At 39.1% G+C, this 19,890-nt stretch overlaps 1 protein-coding gene across 4 annotated transcripts in view; it reads right to left on the minus strand.

Moving 5' to 3' along the window:
- The window catches only part of LOC143888344 (uncharacterized), a 41,653-nt gene extending 23,368 nt beyond the window's left edge, over positions 1-18,285 (minus strand). For 3 of the 4 annotated variants that reach the window (XM_077392733.1, XM_077392732.1, XM_077392729.1), the window contains exons 1-2: positions 18,129-18,285; positions 17,842-17,988 (exon numbers count right to left, since the gene is read on the minus strand). The gene's annotated coding sequence lies outside the window, so the exon portion shown is untranslated. Of the gene's footprint in view, positions 1-5,276; positions 5,336-17,841; positions 17,989-18,128 lie in introns of those variants that run through there. The other variant, XM_077392731.1, reaches the window with a different exon arrangement.
- Between the last annotated feature and the right edge of the window lie 1,605 nt (positions 18,286-19,890).

Consider the following 19,890-nt stretch of genomic DNA (forward strand, 5'->3'; position numbering starts at 1 on the left):
ATCTCTCTCAAATCTCGGTATATACCTCCAGAATGCCTCTGAGATCTCTTCCACAGCTACAAGATTCTGATCCCATCTTCCATCATCTGGGGCTTCAATTCTCCATCTTCCATCGTCTCGAATCCCGGTAACTCCAACCACCAATAGTGAAAGCTTATCTTCAGGGCGAAACAAGGAGATCATGAGAGCAATAGAGAATGACAGGGCAGATGGGAGCAAAATAGCAGAGCTAGGGGCCATAAAGGACGAGTATAACCGGCTACAGGATGAAATACCTCGGAGACAAAAATCCAAAACTAAGTGGCTGAAAGGAGATAAAAACACAACATACTTTCATGGGATTGCTAGCACCAAGAGAAGGGGCAACTATAGCAGTTCTCTTCAGGTTAATGGTACTAGATGAGAGGATAAGGATTCCATTATAAAGGAGATTGTTGATCTCTATCATTCGCTCTACTCCTCTGAAGGTGAGTGACTTCCAAGATCAGATGGGGTAGATTTCAGTTTGATACAGATAGATTGTATTGCCTTAGAAAAACTTTTTGTACAGGAAGAGATAAGAACCAGCCTCTTCTCTTTGGGCAGGGACCGTGCCCATAGGCCTGATGGATTTTGCCTTGCTTTTTATTAGTCTTGCTGGGATACTGTAAAAAATACTATGCATTCTTAAGGAGTTTCATGAGGGATCTACACTAGCTAAGAGCACATGAGCTACTGTCATTGTGCTGATACGCAAAGTTAATGGGGCAGATAGATCAGCCTAGTAAGCTGTTTATACAAGCCTCTGACGAAGGTTTTGGCGGACAGATAGAAAAAGCCAAAGGAAGCAGGATTCTTCCCTGGGAGCCTTCGATTCCCACTTTTGATTCCCGTTTCGATTCCCACTTTCGATTCCCGCTCTGGCAACCTTGAGCAGGATTCTTCCCTGGGAGCCTTCGATTCCCGCTTTCGATTCCCGCTCTGGCAACCTTGGAAAAAGGCAATGCATAGAGTCATCTCCAACAATCAATCTGTGTTTTTTCAAGGGCACCAGATCCTGGATGGTGGACTTCTACTCCGGGAAAATGGGTAGTATGTAAACTAGACATGAAGAAGGCTTACGACAGAGTAGAATGGGACTGTCCAAATTACATTATGAGACGGATGGGCTTTGGTACCAGATGGCGTGCAAGGATTCTTTAAATCCTGTCACGGCTTGAGACAGACAGGGTGACCCCCACTCCCCCTTTCTTTTCCTCATTGGTGTCGAGACTCTCAGTTGAATGCTAGAGAAAGGTAGGAATAAGGAATCTTGGCCTCATTGAAGGTTTTAAGATTGGGCAGCAAGGTGTGGAGGTCTCACACCTCCATTATGTGACGACTCCACAATATTCAGTACAACAGAAGACGAAAAAGTGTGCAAATTGAAAGCAAAGTTTAAATTTCGGTTTTGATCGGCACAGAAGCGGAAACATTTCGGTTTCGGTAGAAATCATGTAAAATCACAGAAATGTATGGAAACATATGCAAATGATGAAATTTTAAGATGAAACTTTGGGGAATGCTGGAATACGCACAAACACATACTTAGAAACCATCACATAAGCAAGAAAGAGATCCATAATGGCTTAATCACATCGACACCCAGTGAAATACGTTGTTGCACATGTGTGGAATAGTAAAGCCAATAAAGAAGTACAATGTAATGAAGTATAAGAAAGTGCAATGAACAATCTCCCCTCCAAGTACCAAAAAAAAAAAATGTCAATACCACATAGAGTTACAAGGTATTATTGGTCTCATGCCGATCTGATCATCTGACATCCCATGTATAAGATACATTTACTTTGTTGTGCAATTCAATGATGTCGAATACTGAATATCACTCTCCACATTACTAAAATGAAATGAAATGCAAATCATAACATCTTTCCATTTCTTTATTGTTCAGGACATTTCAGTCGAATTTTGATCAAATTTCAGGAATTTTGGTCGAAAATAATGATGTATAGAAGGAATCCATTGAGATTTCATTTCGGTGGAGATTGCAATGGAAAATTTTCGGTCGTTTTAGAGAAAATTTGGGGAAATTTAAAACCATGATTGAAAGATATGATCCGCTGCTATGAGGTTGTATCTGGCCAAAGAAATAATTTACTAAAATCAAAACTACTCGCCATAAATTTGGAAGACGGTGAGCAAGACAAGATGGCTAGGCTTCTTGGATGTTCCATGGACTATTTCCCAACTACCTACTTGGGCCTTTCTCTAGGCATGATGAGACCTAAGAAGATGACCTGGGACCTTATTGTTGAGAGAAGATCATCTACTTGAAAACGAAGCCTGGTATCTCTTGGGGGAAGAATTATTCTAATCAAAGCAATTCTCACTAATATCCCCATATATTGCTTATCGTTGTTGAGATGCCTGATGAGTGTGATTAAACGCATCGAACAGATCCAAAGAAATTTCTTGTGAGGAGGATCCGATGAGAAAAGAAAATCCACTTAGTCAATTGAGAAGAGGCATGCAGACTGATTGGCACTAGAGGGTTAGGTATTCATCGCCTTAGAAGTGTCAAGTGTCAACAAAGCTTTGCTTAGCAAGTGGTTGTAGAGGTTTGGGGAGGAGCATCACCTTTAGTGAACCAATGTGATAGAATGCAAATATGGGGCCTACCCGGGGAAGTGGCAATCATATGACAAGTATAGAGGCAGCAGGCTAATCATGCGGAGGGATATCATGAGAAACAAACAAAAGTTCCTTGAAGGTACAAGATTCAGAGTATAAAAAGGCGAAAGAGTGAAGTTCTGGTTAGATAAGTGGTGCTCAGGGGTTACGGTTAAAGATATGTTCACTAATCTATTTAGGGTGGCTTGCCATCTAGTAATGAATCATGTGTACAATGCTTTGACAGGTCATAGGGTCACATTGCCTGGAAGAATATATTCAGGAGCTTTTTTGACAGGGAGATTGACAGAGTCGGCCAACTGGTAGCTATAAATGAGTCTACGTATATCACCATGGGTGATAGTGACAGAAGGATTTGGATCTGGAACACATCTGAGGAGTTCGGTGTCAAATCCTTCAATCTTCATATAGTTTCCAGCCCTCCTAAGTTGGCAAGAGTTGGGAACATTTATGCACCCCTAGAGTCACTGCCCTCAGTTGGACTGCCTTCCAGGATAAGATTTTGACAGTAGATCACCTCCACATCTGGCATATGTGGATCATTGATCATTGTGCGCTCTGTGTTTGAAGCGGGCAAGTCAGTCAATCACCTCCTCCACTCCAGATACGCAAGAGGTTTTCGATGGGATTCTTAATCACTTTGGCAAATCATGGGGTTTTCCCTCATCACTTAGATGACCTTCTCAACGGTTGGTTCTTCTCTCCTTGGCCAAAGAAAGGCAGGATCGTGTGTAGATTGGCGTTTGTGGCTACTATATGGGTCCTTTGGAAGGAGGAACGCTCACTTGATTAAGAATACAGTAAAAGAGCCACAATTCTCCTATTCCAAAATCATTGTGCTCATCTTTCCTTGGGCTAAAATACCTCCCTGCTTCAAATTTATCTCCACCTCTGGCCTCCATCGATGCTGAAAGGAGGTTTTCTCTAATATGGAGAGGGTAGGCTTACTACCCCTAGCTGGTCCACCCCAGAGCCTGGTTGGATGAAACTAAACTTTGAAGACTCGAGTATCGGCAACCCTAGGCAGGCCAACATTGGGGGCTTCTGAGAGACGAGATCGGATCAGTCATATGGGCTTATTCAGGTCCCATTAGGATCAAGGATTCAAATGAAGCAAAAGTAATTGTGCTGGGAATCGAGCTTTTGGATAGCAGTGTATTGGCCGGACTTATAGTGGAGGGGGACCCTTTTAACGTTATAAGGTGGATTTGTAACAACTAGTACTTCAAAAATCCCTAAAGTCCGGATCGTTAACTAAATAAGGTAATATAATTTAGTGAATCGATATCTAAAGCATAATTTAAAAAAACGAAATTGAAAAAGAAAAATACTAATAACCATGTCTTCTAACTCCATTTGTGATCAAGTTGATAATCGTATCCCTCTTTTTTTTAATGGTCAAAGATTTCATTAAAAGGACCGAGATGGTCAAAAAATACAAAGAGAAATAACAGGAATTTATATACAATTAAAGGAAAGAATAATCGAAAAAGTCAAGGAGGAATGAAATCGTAAAGCTCCAGAATCTCCAAATGAGCCCCACTCCTAGATAACTTATCTGTTACTCCATTGGCCGATCTCCTAATATGGCGGTAGGAGATATAAGAATTGCCCACAATGTCCTTTATCTCGTTAAAATGATCCGCGAAACATCGAGGAAAAAAATGAGAACGGGATAGCCAACGAATCACAATGAGGAAATTGCCTTCCACCACCACTCAGAAAGATCTTCCCCAGCTAATAATTTAACTCCTTGATGGACCACCCGAATCTCTGCCCCACTAGAGTCGGCAACTCCAATGGGCCCGCAAAAGCCCACCTTACCTCACCTTCCGCATCCCTAATGGCCTATTTGGTTTGCTGGAAAGGTTTTTCCACCCTGGAAAGGCTTTCCGGGGAAAGGCTTTTCTTTTCCTTTCCTTTCCAGTGAAATCTTTTTCATCATTTGGTACGAAAAGGCCAAAATAGAAAGCTTTTTCCTGGAAATGTATTAATCATGTTTGGATGCATGCTATATTTGGAAAGGAAATATGAGTGCATTTATATATGCAAAATTCAGACTATTCTATTGGCAGAGTTCACGTAAATGTCCATACACTAATCTAATGAATCCTATCTACAAACCAATTGCCTACAATTGAATGATTTATGTCCAACAATGAGCAAAATCCAATTAAATGGAATAAATTCCCCTGAACAAACACTAAGGATTTGTATGAACAGAGCATTTTTACGACTAAGCACGACATCAGTACATGAACTACTTGACACAAAATTCAATATTTGACACAGAGATGATGAGTACAGAAGTCCCTTTCTTCAGAGAAAAAAGTGACCCAATACAATGAGGTCCGCTGAACTTTCTTCTTCGAAGGACGTTCCTTGTATCATCTGAGTGCCAGTATTCTACGACAAGATAGTGTTCATCCAAAATTTGGGGACTCAATGATGTTAACCCCATGGAAATCCTAGCCAATAAAAAAAACATGGAAATCCTCTGGTAACATAACTGGAAGAATAAAATTTGATGGATTAGGTCAAGCACAAGCACAGTCCCTATGTTACCAAATGCAAATTTTAGATTTAAATCAAAGGATGTGGCACACCTGATAAGATCGACTTCGAATTCAAGAATTCACGTTCCAGGAGTTGAAACTTGGCGAGTCTGTAGGTTAAGTGCATCACAATGTTTTAGGTTAATCCTCAATATAGAGAGTATGAACATAATACAGAAAGTATAACCAAAGATGCCTCCTCACTTTTGCAAGCTTACAAGGTCGGCAAGATTCCATCAAGAAGCTCCAAAAATTGAGTTTCTCATTGATGCCATAGAAATAAGCTAGACGAAGATTTGATGAACTCTAACCGTAGTTTCACTAACATTTAAAAGGGGGAAACGAAAAAACCCAAATCAAAAGAGCAAGAGAGAAAATCCATGTCCAAAGGGGAAAAAGAAAATCCCAAAATATTCTTTTTCTTATCCCTCTTCTTCACTATTCTATTCTGTAAAAACCCTACACCATCATTCATGTAACAACCCAGATCCCGTTTCCTCTAACATCAGCAAAAGGATTTTTTTTTTCTTGCTGAAGCACATAAATCCCAAAAAAATCTGAAAAATGGGAGGTTTGCTCTAACATCAGCAAAAGGATTTTTTTTCTTGCTGAAGCACATAAAACCCAAAAAATCCAAAAAATGGGAGGTTTGTAAGTCTATGATAACTTACCCGAAGCTTCAGCCCTGAAACAAGAAAATTTCTAGAGGGGAAAGTAAATCAGTGACGGTGTCAATCTTGCAGAAACCACCGAGCCAGAGAGGACAATAGAAGGATTCGATCTTGCAAAAACCACGTTGAATGGGCGACAACCCAAGTTTTTCTTGTGCGAGACAGATTCGTTATGGTGTCACCGAGATCTAGGCGAGAGAGAGAGAGAGAGAGAGAGAGAGAGACTTTGTGATAATTTTATTCACAAAAAGTCGTGATGTAGCTGGAGTAGTTGCGGGAAGTCGCCCCGATACTTCTTTCCATGCGGAAAGGAAAGCCCATCCCATGTTTTAAGCGGGAAACGATTTCGAGGATTTTGGGATAAAGAGCATCTAAGACGGAAATTCCTATCCATCTAAAATTTCGTTTCCTTTTGCTCCCAAACAAGAGAAAGAGGTGGAAAGTCGGAAAAGGGTTTCCTTTCCACCTCTTTCTTGAAAACCAAACAGGCCCTAAGAGCTCCCCCAATACCAGCCGGGGCCGGATTGCCAAGACTAAAGCCATCAAAATTAAGTTTGAGGAAACCCGTCACCGGAGGCTCCCAAACTTGAATTATAGGACTTTTTATCTTTGAGTTGAAGGACACTTCCCTCCACCCATTCCACAAGTCAAAGGCGGACACAAAGTTAAAGCTTGGAAGGAATTTAGTCCAAAAGACCGTGAGCGCCATCACCTTGGTGGATAAGTAGGAAGCACTTTTCGCAAGACCCTTAAAGATTCTTGCATTCCTCTCTTTTCATAACACCCGGGCTAGGAATGATATAAACCAAAGAATCTTACCTTTTTTCCGCCAAGGGGATAAGAATATAATCGTATATAATTGTATCATGTATGTTTTGCAAGCCATATATATATATATATATATATATATATATATATGAGGAAAGTGAAGCTACACCGCCGGTGTAGCTAACTTAGCTACATCGCCGGCTTAAAATACAATGGGCCCACATTGTTTTGGTGATCCAAAGAATTCATTTGATTGGCCCTCACATAGATAGGGTGTCCACAAAAAATCAGCTCCATAGGATCATCCCAACCCTACGATTTGTGGAGGCAAAAATGAACGTGTAAAAACCTTCACAAATTTGTCCATTTTTACCTCCACAGTTTGAAGGGTTGGGATGATCCTATGGAGCTGATTTTTGGTGGACACCCTATCTATGTGAGGGCCAATCAAATGAATGGTTTGGATCACCAAAACAATGTGGGCCCATTGTATTTTAAGCCGGCGGTGTAGCTAAGTTAGCTACACCGGCGGTGTAGCTTCACTTTCCTCATATATATATATAGAGGAAAAGGATTGTACGCTCGACCGTACCTAAAGTTATGTACGGTAGAGTGCCAAATCACATGGGTCCCACATTTTTGGTGAGCATCTAAACTATTCATTTGCAAGGCCCCATCATAGATAGGGTGCATACCAAAAATCAGCTCCATAGGATGATCCTAACCCATCCATTTGTGGAGGCCAAAATGGACAGACAGTGTTTGTCCACAAATCTGCCCATTTTGGCCTCCAGTTTTGGAGGGGTTAGGATGATTCAATGGTGCTGATTTTTGGTATGCACCCTATCTATGATGGGGCCTTGCAAATGAATGGTTTAGATGCCCACCAAAAATGGGGGACTCATGTGATTTGGCACTCTACCATACCTAACTTTAGGTACGGTCGAGCGTACAATCTTATTCCTCATATATATATATATATAGAGAGAGAGAGAGAGAGAGAGGAAATGGTTTGTGTGCAGCTGCATAGATAGCTTATTTGTGCATGGCTGCCACAAACCATGGGGGGCCCCACATTTTTGGAGGGATCTAAAGCATTCATTTGGAAGGCCCTTCCATGGATAGGGTGGTGTGTACCAAAAATCAGCCCTATAGGATCATCCTAACCCTGCCATTTGTGGAGGGAAAAAATGGGCAGAAACAGTGGCTGTCCATTTTCCCGTCCAACTTTGATTGGGTTAGGATGATCCTGTAGGGCTGATTTTTGGTACACACCCTATCCATGGAAGGGCCTTCCAAATGAATGCTTTGGATCCCTCAAAAAATGTGGCCCCTCTATGGTTTGTGGCAGCCATGCACTAATGAGCTATCTGTGCAGCTACACACAAACCATTTCCTCATATAGGGGAAACTGTTCGTGAGCTTGAGCTCATATAAGCTTATATGAGCTAGAGTGCCCAAACACATGGGTCCCACATTTTGTATGGTGATCCGAATCATTCATTTGCAAGGCCCCATCATAGAGAGGGTGTGTACCAAAAATCAGGTCCATTGGATCATCCTAACCCCTCCAAAAGTGGAGGGCAAAAATGGGCAGATTTGTCAACAAACAGTGTCTGTCCATTTTCCCCTCCACTTTTGGATGGGTTAGGATGATCCTATGGATCTGATTTTTGGGACCCATGTGATTGTGGCACTCTAGCTCATATAAGCTATATGAGCTCAAGCTCACAAACAATTTTCTCATATATATATATATATATATATATATATATATATATATATATAGCAGAAGAGAAAAGGCAATTTTTTTTTGAATTTTTCCTAAATGCTATGAGATTTACACGTCCATATTTGATTTCTTTACCATCTAGCCCTTTAATATTATACTTCATCTAATCTATATATATCTCTATATACAAGGGTAAAATGGTCTATTCCTGAATTGTTACTCCTGAGTCAAAAGAGAATATTGACTCCCATCTGCTCCTATTTACACGTGGCTGGAAAATTGGGATTTTTTCTCTTTAGATTTGACGGTTTTCTGCACTCTTGGAGAAAATCTTATCCCTTTGGGTCACTGTCGACTCCCAATGAGTCCACTTTTTTTTGGTAAATTATATTTTAACCCGCCCCGCAACAGATAAAATCCTCCTTGTAACGGTTTCTGTGAGGATGGTTCATTGTTTGACAATAGATTCAACCCCTTTAACGTTTCCGTTTGCCTTTAAAACTTAACGAATAACGTTAAAGGGGAAATTTTATCCGTCAGAGAGGGGATAATTTTTTTCCTCTTTTTTAACCCTCTCTCTCTCTCTCTCTAAAAAATTAAAAATAAAATAAAAAAACCTCTGTTAATGGAGTTTCCTTCTCCCTCCTTCTTATAGTCTAGGTCGCTTCTTTTATTCCCCCATAAACACCGCCACCACCAGCGCCCCTTCCGTTGTGGCGAAGGACGGAAATGGGGCTCCTTGCTCATGGGATTTTCAGATTCGGAGGGTGTCACAACTGCTTGCTAAAGGCCTCTAGCTCACCTTACCATCTTCTTCAAGGTTCCCCCTCTCTCTCTCTCAGATATACCCTCTTCCAGTCCTCTTTGTTGTGAAATGTGAAAGCTACATTTTTTATCTCTAATCTCAAACCAAATCTCCAACATTTTTTCTCTACAGAACCCTAACTCTAGTTCGACCCTAACTCTAGTTCCTGCAAATCAATAGTTTCATTTCTCTACAAAACCCTAACTCTATTTCCTGCAAATCAATAGTTTCATTTCTCTACAAAACCCTAACTCTATTTCCTGCAAATCAATAGTTCCATTTCTTTTCTCTAATCTCAAACTAAATCTCTACCTTTATTTTTATCTACAATACCTTATTTGTATTTCCTGCAAATCAATAAAGCAATCTTATGGTAAGCAACTACAAACCCTTCTTATTCTTTTGTTCTATACATTATTAGGAATCTTAAATCTCATATGATTTGTGTATTTAATCCTATGAATGGATTTATGGTTTTCTCAATGTTTCATGGGTGATTCAAAGGATGATTGCTTATCGGCAGTATGGGTAGCTAGCTTGCTCTGGCTTTTGGTTTTCATTGGTTTTTTATTTTGGCTTTTGTTAATTTTTGTTGTGAGGTTTGTTGGGGAGTTTACCTGTACTCTGAGTTTTGGTTTTTGTTAGTTTTTTATTTATGTTTTTTTTTTTTTTTCTCTTTGACTGTAACTCCGTTCCGGGCTTTGTTTTCTGTTCTCTTTGGTCAAGATGAGTTCTCTAGATGCAGGACAGATATTAGGAATTGTTTACCCCCAAAAAAATTGAAAAAATAGCATACCCAAAAGGTCAATAGCTTCTCTGTCAGCCAAGGAATTACTACAGGGATTGTTCCACTTTGGTGGATTCTTGCTGTTTTACAGATTTAGTTTCAAGAAATCCCACTGAGGATATTAACAGAAGAACCCATCATTTCAACTCCATGTAGGAAATGGTGTCAGTGATCCCTTATTTTGATAAGGTTTCTCCATTTTACATACACTTCTATAATTGGATGATAATATTTCTGGGAATTTTAATGAGCCATTCACCCAAAGGATGATCCTTCCCATCAGAGACATACAAAATATAAATTACCCAAAGGATAATCCTTCCCATCAGAGACCTCAAAATATAAATCAGATTCAATGGGAAATTCACACAAGATCATCGAGTTAGTAACATACTCACATGTGCTTAGGCAGTCACATATTTGCATATGTATAATTACCATACACAGAATAATTTGAGGCAAGATTCAGGCAGATTACCATCCTTGTTCCCATGAAAAAGTTTAAGGATTCCCTTAATTTCCTATTTAGATTGCAGGAATAGAACATGTTGTTGGAGAAAATGGACTTACTTTATGCTTTGCCTCTCACATTGGTTGGTAGTTTTTAGCTTTAATGAGGACCTGACAGGGGAATTTGAGGCAAAATTCAGGCAGATTACCTTCCTTGTTCTCATGAAAAAGTTTGAGCATTCCCTTAATTTCCTGTTTCGATTGCAGGAAAATAACATGTTGTTGGAGAAAATGGACTTCTGTATGCTCAGCCTCTCACATTGGTTGGTGATTTTTAGCTTTAATGAGGACCTGAATTTCAAATTTTCAGAGTTTCTGAATTTCAAAAAGCCTATAGAGTGGTTTTGTCTTATGTGGAAATTTGCTTGATGTTGGGTATCAATGTCATTTTTGTTTCTACTTCTATCACTCTTTGTTTAAGTGTATCCTGCATATGCCAGGTGAAATAGAGCTCTTTTTTAGAAAAAAAGAAGAAGAAGAATAGTAACTTTATGGTTTCGCTAAATGCTATCTTTAATTGGTATAGAACTCCCCAAATTTCCTAACATTCTTCCGCTCGTCATTGTTTTTGTTGATTTCCTGTCTCTGCTGGAGGATGTATATTACTTTATGTCAGAGAAGCAGGATTCGTACCTGAAGGTGGGGATTTGCGAATCCCCGAATCGCGAATCGGAATCATGATTCGATTCGATTCCCCAGAATCAAGGAATCCCGAATCGATTTCATCGGAATCACGAATCCTAATTTGGGAATCGCGATTCTGTTTCCACCAGAATCGCGATTCTTAAATTTGGGATACGCGTTTTATTATAATAAAATTCGCGGTTTAATTAGGATTCGGGAATCAAAAAAATGAAAACCGCGATTCCCATTACATAAAATCCGTTCTTTAAGTGATGAGAATCGCGAATCCCAACTTTTTGACATTAAATTACTGTTCATCCACTCAAATCTTCGACTCCTATCCAGGTTTAAGTTTGTTTTGTTTTTGCATGTAATAATTGTTTTTTATTACTTATGTCAGATTATTTATTTAATTTGGAATCTATTATTTAAGATTTAATGCGGCTGCATACAAAGAAGGACCAAATAGAAAATGGGACATCAACCCAGAGCTCCCACTTATGGATGACTCCTCTATCAGAATGGAGGATATGCGATGGCAGGATCTCGATGATGATTTCCTTAGACGTTCTACATTTCGTGCGTCATCTCAGTCATTACCTTCAAGTCCTTCACTCACTATTCGTGACTTAGATGACAATGATGAAGCTGCAGGATCTGGGACTCCAAGAGTGGTCAGTAGCTCGGAACTTAAAATTGGACGACCATCCAACACTCAAGGTCGTATTACTAGTTTCCTGGGGCGTGGAGAACGTACAAGGGGAGGTACAAAATCTTTAACACTTTCAATTTTTCAGTGAAGATATTAGTCTTATAAATATTAATTCATTTATTTAAACTTTTCCTTTACAGAAAATGTAGAAGGAAGAGGACGAACTGATCATGTTTATTCGAAGGGAAAGAGAAAAGCCTAACTTTATTTCTTTTTATTTGAAAATACTGGAGAAATTCTATAATAATTTTAATATTTCGCTTTTTGGAAACTGAATTTTTTGTTTAATGGTGGAGTCCAGGGCCTCCTGGCTCCTGAATGAAAAACTGTTATAATTTTGGTATTTGGAGAATCATGTTTATGTTTAATGGTGTACAGTTGAATGCTTAGATTTTGATTTTCAAGTATTTTTCCTTAAATTTTATCTTTTATTAATTTTTTATCACTCTCCGCGAATCCCCGGCGACTCCCCATCGACTCTCCGGCGAATCCCGGGCGAAAAATCAAATCCCGCTCCCAACCATCCCCGGAACCTTCGAATCCCGCTTTCGATTCCCAAATCGAATCCCGTTTTCGAATCCCGCCCTGGCAACCTTGCTTTATGTATTGATGTTGTTACATATCTTGATAAATTGCTAGATGGGCTTACATATATTGATAAGAGCAAGAATTGAAACTCTAATAATTAGAGAACAGATAAAACACAGCAAAACCTTTTGAAAAAAAAAACCTCCAAAAAATATTCTCCACATCTTTCCAAAATATTCTCCACATCTTTTCCTTAGACTAAAGAATGAGTAATATTGTATTTGTTAATTGAACAATGAGTAATGCTGTATGTGTTAACTTAAATCAATATACTTTGGTTTCTGATGTGTTTTTATGGACCAGTTGAAGAAACTTCTATAACCATGTTGTTAACTTAAATCAAGGGTTCCTAATTTGTTGTTTTCTTTACAGTTTTCAGCTGCCGACTTCCTTAAGGTTTGAACCTTAGCCTTCTTGATCCTCATCAACTTTACAGGTAAAAAAATTACAATTATACTTGGTCATATTTAGATTTAGCCCAATTATACTTGGATTCAACCAAATTATACTAGGATTCACCAATAATTTATCATACAAAGGTCATTAGTTCATGTTCTTAGATGCCTAGAACCTGTTTGTTTCGAGTCCAATAGTCAGTTTTCTCCTCATAGTCAGTTCTCAAATTCCAAAACAAACAGGCCCAAAGCATGATTGTATCATTTCTTACATATTTTTGTAACATTATGTTTTCCAATACCAAAGCCTTCAAGCTTCTCGGTCATCTTTAGAACGCATAGATCATTTTTTATGCAACCTTAAGTATGCTTGGATGTTATTTGACAGAAAATGATGCTCAAGAGTCAAATATGCAGATTCATAGAGCTATAAATTTTAATGTGACAAATGTGAGTGCTTAGTACATTTTGCTAATGGGATAGCTACTTTCAAACATTAAATTGAAATAATGTAGTAACAGAGGCAATTTCCCACGTAATAGGATTGAGATTTTGGTTAATTTGTATGATTATATCAATTTGGGATTTTTTACCTGTTTCTATAAAGTGAAATGAATAAAAACAAGGCTTAAAGTGTGTTTAGGTGTACTTCCCCATTGGATTTTAGGCCTTTTTATTTTGTATTCTACACATTTAAACTGCAATTTAAGAGAATCCAAATCTTTCCCGAGAGCATGTTTTTGTTACTTATTTACATTGAACATGCAGGTCAAATAGAAAATTACATTTAGTAATTCATATTAATAGAGTTTATTTTCTATATATTTTATAGTTATTTCTTTCTTTCTATTATTTTCTTAAGAACCAATTATGTTATACCCATGATTTCAGGCTTCGAACAGGCAAAACAAAATTTTGAAAAAATACTACCCTATTTTCTCTTTTATATCGTTGACCAGCATATCTCATTTTATATTCAATTAACAGTCCATTCCTCTATTGGTTTATGTTTATACGTCGCTGCTGGATTCTTTTAAAATATTTGTCTGAATTGTTTACCTGATCTATGCAAAACGTATGCTTCAAGTGTCAGTTTCGGGATTACTTTACTGCATTTTAATACGATAGTCAATTATTGACGATTTGCAAAGCCAACAGAGATTCAGCCAATTTCCTAAAATTTTCTTGAATTATAAATCCTCATGGTGATTCTATTCATTTTTTATTTTTGTTTGGCTCTTGACAATGGATAGCTGGGTCATTTTGGCAAAATTAGGATGGGAGTTGCCTCATTTTGCATTCATTTGCTAATGGTTGCCTCATTGTGATTCTATTCACAAGTTTGGCATTTATCTACTGCTAAAAACTTTTTTACTTATGTCTGCTTCCTCATATCTTTTGAATAACAGGCCTATTTTGTGATACAGAAATGGGGATCCATTGTTTGATAGTGACTCTTCTCTTTATTTACACTAGCTAATTGGTTGTTAGAGGCTGTTACAATTCCCAAATGGGCTGTTCTCCGTGTTGATAGCAAGCTGGGGTTTATTTTATCCGTGGATAGGCATTCATTCCTTGATTAAAGTTGTGACTGCCAAAATTGTTAGATCCTCAGGCCTCTTCGGACAAGGTACTGATGTACTCTGTCCTATGTTTTTACAGTTTTTCTATGTTTGAGCCTATCAGATTGGGTAGTGATGGCTTTTTTGAGAACAATAGAGTAAAGTTGCATATGTTGTATGGTATGATGCAAATTAAAAAGAGTAGAGCAATGACCGAGAAAAAAAAGATGGAGAGGATATCATCTGATACAGTTATTAGTGTTGTGGGGTACACATATGCTAGCCATCTTCTTGATCCATGATTTTTGGAATCCAGTTGAGTTGTTGCAATCCCTATTTTCAAAACAGGTTTTTGGGTTTCATGAATAAGCCATTATTATATCATCTATTTATGTTATCCTTTTTTTAATAATTTTAATGCATATTTTTATTACTCGTTTAATTTTGTTTGTCGTCCCGTGCATCGCACGGGGTATTTTAACTAGTATATATATACACATATATACCAAAATTTCTCTCTAGTTATAACAAAAAAGCCATTAAATAACAACTCCTATAGATTATTGCCTCTCATCTTTATCCCATAACCTCAAAATCCTCAATCTTTACAATTATATCATCACCTGTAACATCTGAGATGTTGGGAATAATTGCATCTCTAACTTAGTAGGAATCACATGCATCATTTAAGATTCAATGGATTTACACTACCTGAAAACACACACATGATCTCACACATGCACTCCCCCACGAATTTTAAACGCACATATGAACACATATCATTCTTCACCAATTTCGCAACCAATATGCAAATGTAAATAATCATTGGTCATTCCAAATTTTATACAACCTGCTCCCCCGTACGGGCCAAGAGCTTCCAAAACATACCCATGTGAACTCACACATGGACTACCCCATGAATTTTAAATGCACCTATGAACAGACATACCATTCTTCACCAATTTCACGCCAACTTCACCAATATTTTAAGTAATCATTTATCATTTCAAATTTTATACAAATTGCTCTCCTGTACGGGCCGAGAGCTTCCACTACCAATTCGACCTATGGAGCTTCCCCCTGTACGCTCCCCAATTCAGTCAAGGTCTAAAATCGGAGATTTCATAATATTTTAAATAGTCATTTATTATTCCAGTTTTATACAACCTGCTCCCCCATATGGGCCAAGAGCTTCCACTACCAATTCGCCCTGTGGAATTCTATTACCAATTTGGCCTATGGAAAAGTTATTCTTCGAGTCTATCACCAATTCAATCAAGACCTAACATCGGTCGTCGGAGATTTCATGATAACACAAATCATTGTTCACGTCCTTTAACTGTCAGGGTCCCCTCCCAATTCGGGCAAATGATCTTACCACCAATTCGGCTCATGAGTCTACCCTATATGGCCTCACCAACGATTCAGCTCGTGAGTATCCACACGAGTATTGTAGATAACCAGGTAATTTTAACAATATTCATCATTTAATTTAAAGGATCTCAGTATCAATTCGGTCTGTGTGTCCATTCCATTGTTCACATCCTTTAACCGTCAGGGTCCCCTCCCAATTCGGGCAAATGGTCTCACCACCAATTCGGCCCATGAGTCTACCCTGTATGGCCTCACCACCAATTCGGCATGTGAGTGTCCACACATGTATTGTAGATAACCAAGTAATTTTAACAATATTCATCATTAAATGTAAAGGATCTCAATATCAATTCAGTCTGTGTGTCCATTCCATTCATACATTGACATATACATTCATAATCGAAAAATAATACTGATAACCCAACAATTGTGACAATCCAAGTTTTTTCATATCAAAAGAAATGCCTCCGTTTCCTTGGTTGTTTCCTTGGAATAACATCATATTTACACAAGACAACGATAAAAGATATAAAGACCTAGAAGGAAAGATTTCATGGATATATATATATATATATATATATATATATATATATATATATATATATATAGAGAGAGAGAGAGAGAGAGAGATTTCATCTATTACTTGAAACATCTAGAAAAAATAGCTGAGATCACTCTAAAAACAATTACCTGACTCCTCTCCTGCAAGAGGGATAGAAGCCAACATGCCTTCACTATTATAATAAGGAACTTACAAAAGAGAAGATGAAACAAAGAATAACGAGAAGGCTGGGGACGGAAAGGTCATGAAATTTAGAGCCTCTTTGGATACCTCTAAAATTATCTGCATATAATCCTATATGCAAATGGCTTTGAAATTAAATAAAATTATTTTCAACTAATGACCATAGCAGTTTTATAAATGAATAGTTGATGGCTTACAAAAAGCCATTAATGTTCTATTTTCAAATAAGATTAAATTAAAAGAATCTTATATGCAGATAAGGACCAATATTGGTGGCATCAAAAGAGGCCCTTAGTTTTCAAATTAGTAATTACTAATTCATGCTTAAGACTTGATCCTTTCACCTTATTCATGAAAATTTTCTAAAGGATTCATTAGCCGACCCCAACTACTTTGGGACAAAGGCTTAGTTAAGTTGAGTTGAGTTTATGCTTAAGACTTGATGAGTATAAGGAATTTTCCTTCTTTTTTTTTAATGGCAATGAGTATAAAGAATTTTCTAAGTTACAACTCCGTACTCAGAATTCAAAGTCTAATCTAATTAAGATCAAATAAAATAAAAAAAAGATCAAAAAAACAAAATTTGAAACATTAATTATTTAATTGAAAGTTCAAGCTTTTCATCACCATATAACTCATCATGCAAAGTACTAAATTAGGAGCTTTCCATGTTCAAATTCAAACATGGAGAGTTGGCAGTAACTGAGAAAAAATCTCGATTAAAATCACTTTTTAAGGTGTTTCCATAGGTTCTGTTAGCGGAGAACCGTCTAGGTTGAGCGGTTCTACCATCAAGTTGAGTGGTTAATTTGGTTTCAACCATGGTTTTAAATTTCGACCGAAATCCGAAATTTCGGTCAAGACCGACACCGAAACGTATCAAAACTGAAACGTACCAAATTTCGGCCTGAGTCGAAATTTCGGCAATTTCGGAGAAATTTTGAAAAAAATATTAATTTTGTATTCCCATACCAAATTTCAGCCGGTAATTGGTCCCAAAAACCGACATTTCCTGCGGCTGAAATTTCGGTTTCGGCTAGGTCCGAAATTTATGCCGAAACTGAAATTTCAAACCATGGTTTCAACAATAGAAGCCGCCTTGATCTATTCTAAGGGAAAACAAGGCCGGTTCTAATCAAACAAGGTAAAAAAAATCGGTTTGTGTAGACACCCAATTTTGTCAAGGTGGTACTAATGATAGGTTGTCACGAGGATGAGTCAACACAGCTGATTTTCATAGAATCAAAATAATACAGTGAAATCGAAACAGAGAAAGAGAACAACAGACCTGCTTCCAATCCCAATGAAAAATAAATTGAAAAAAAAACGGAGAAAATACATGCCTTAATTCAATGGCTGAATCGATTGCGGTCTCTGTAAACTTGCAGTCGTCTACTCGTCTTGCTCTCCCATGTAACCCTAAACCTTTGTTTTCACTCCTCGTTCCTCACGGTAAAAAAGGCATGTTTTTCTTCTTCTTCTTTTTAGGTCTGAGAGGGGATGAAGAGAGGAGTTAGGGTTTAGTTAAAAAAATTTGGTTTGTTGGGAAGAATTTAAAGAAAGACAGTTAACGGTCCAGAAATAAACAAAAAACACACAGCATGGAACAAAACGGCCCAATAAAATTTACCAGAAAGAGAAAGATTGCTCGAAGAAGATGTGATTTCACCCACTTTATAACGAATAGATGATGATGGAAATATTGGGGAGAGAGAGACGTTTGGGTGCTATTTCGTTTATATATATCTGCTTCTCACAAGCGCTCTCTATAGAGAGAGGATTAACGAGAAAAGAGAAAAAGTCATTAATTCAATTGATTGTGATTAATTCAATTGGGACTTGGGAGGAGACTACAAGGTTAAAAAAGGAGATGGTTTTTGTTTGGATTTTGGTAGGAGTTTCCTAACATGCCACATCACTGCATAACCAAGAAACATCTTTGATATAGTTTGATGGGGTGTAAAAACAGCAGCATGTAGCAGTCCGACACCTGTCCTGGAGTAGGTGAACTCAAGCCTATCACAGGCCGACACCTGTCCTGGAGTAGGTGAACTCAAACCTATCACAAGTCTGCACCTGTCCTGGCATAGGTCATCCCACGTCATCGAGTTTCCCTCTATAAAAGGGGGTTCAAAGCTCAAACCAATGGGTAATGCATTTTCCTCTCCAAAACTCTTAAACTAGCTCTGCACTCCTGCTCATATACTGACTTGAGTGTCGAAGGGCCTGTCCGGAGTAACACCCGGGCTGGTCTTCTGACCTCGTTTGCTTCTGTGCGGAACACAGTTCCTTCATTTCAGTCTAGCTGAACTCAGCTCCCTCACTTCGATTCCTCAGGACTCAGCTCCTCCGGTCATCCAGCTCAGCTCTTACGCCACTGTTGTACCTGTTACCGATTTTCGGTCTAACAGATTGGCGCCATCCGTGGGACCCAGAACTAAAAACTGTACAAATCTCTTACAAAAATGGCAGGGCGCAAGAGTGCGCGAATACCAACCGCACGGACTACCCAAACCGTGCTACCTCGCAGGACCCGGAGTGAGCGAATCGCCTCATTGGTGGTGACAGCCTCTGCCACAGCCGAGCAGAGCCCTACTCGTTCAGAACACCTCAATCCTGCACCCACTCCGGATCAAGTTGAAGTCATTTTTCAGCAGATGACGGCCCTCGTCGGTCAGTACCAACAACTACTTCAGGCGCCTCCCCAACCTCCTCCAGAAGCTCCACGACCTATACGGGAAAGGTCGAATTTCCACGAGGGAGAGTCGGCACGCCAAGGAGAAGACCGGACTCACCACTCGAGGCAAGTCCATCTCCCCAGAGCCAGGCATGCTCATACAGAGCCACACCGCCGCCAGAGGCTGCGGTCCCGCTCTGCACAAAGGCACCGACCTCATGAAGGGCGTGCACCACAAGAAAAGTCCCGGCCTCGTCAAAGGAGTCCGGAAAGTCAGTCCGGCTTTGCGGCAAGCCCATCAGTGGAGAGAAATAGGTCGCTGGACCAACCGGACCGCAGAGGTGATCCAATGCTTCAAAGGATGGAAGAAATGGACCACCGCATAGAAGAGCTGGAAAGAGATCAGAGCCGGCCTACTGTGCGGACGTTCTCAAGCAGAACGTCGTTTACCGACGACGTCATGGGTGCCCCAACACCCAGAGGATTTAAAATGCCAACCATCCCGCAATATGATGGAACCACTGACCCTGTGGATCACTTGAAAACGTTCAGGACGATGATGCTCCTCCACGGAGCGTCCGATGGCTTCCTCTGTAGAGCATTCCCGACAACACTGACCGGTGCGGCCCGGGACTGGTACTCCAGGATCAAACCAAACTCCGTCAGCAGCTTTGAAGATTTTGGGGACGATCTGGTCCGCCATTTCATGAGTAGC

The sequence above is a fragment of the Tasmannia lanceolata genome, unplaced genomic scaffold (assembly GCF_043159265.1).
Source record: "Tasmannia lanceolata isolate RefF3 unplaced genomic scaffold, GAP_Taslan_0.1 ptg000012l, whole genome shotgun sequence".
Lineage (NCBI taxonomy): Eukaryota > Viridiplantae > Streptophyta > Magnoliopsida > Canellales > Winteraceae > Tasmannia > Tasmannia lanceolata.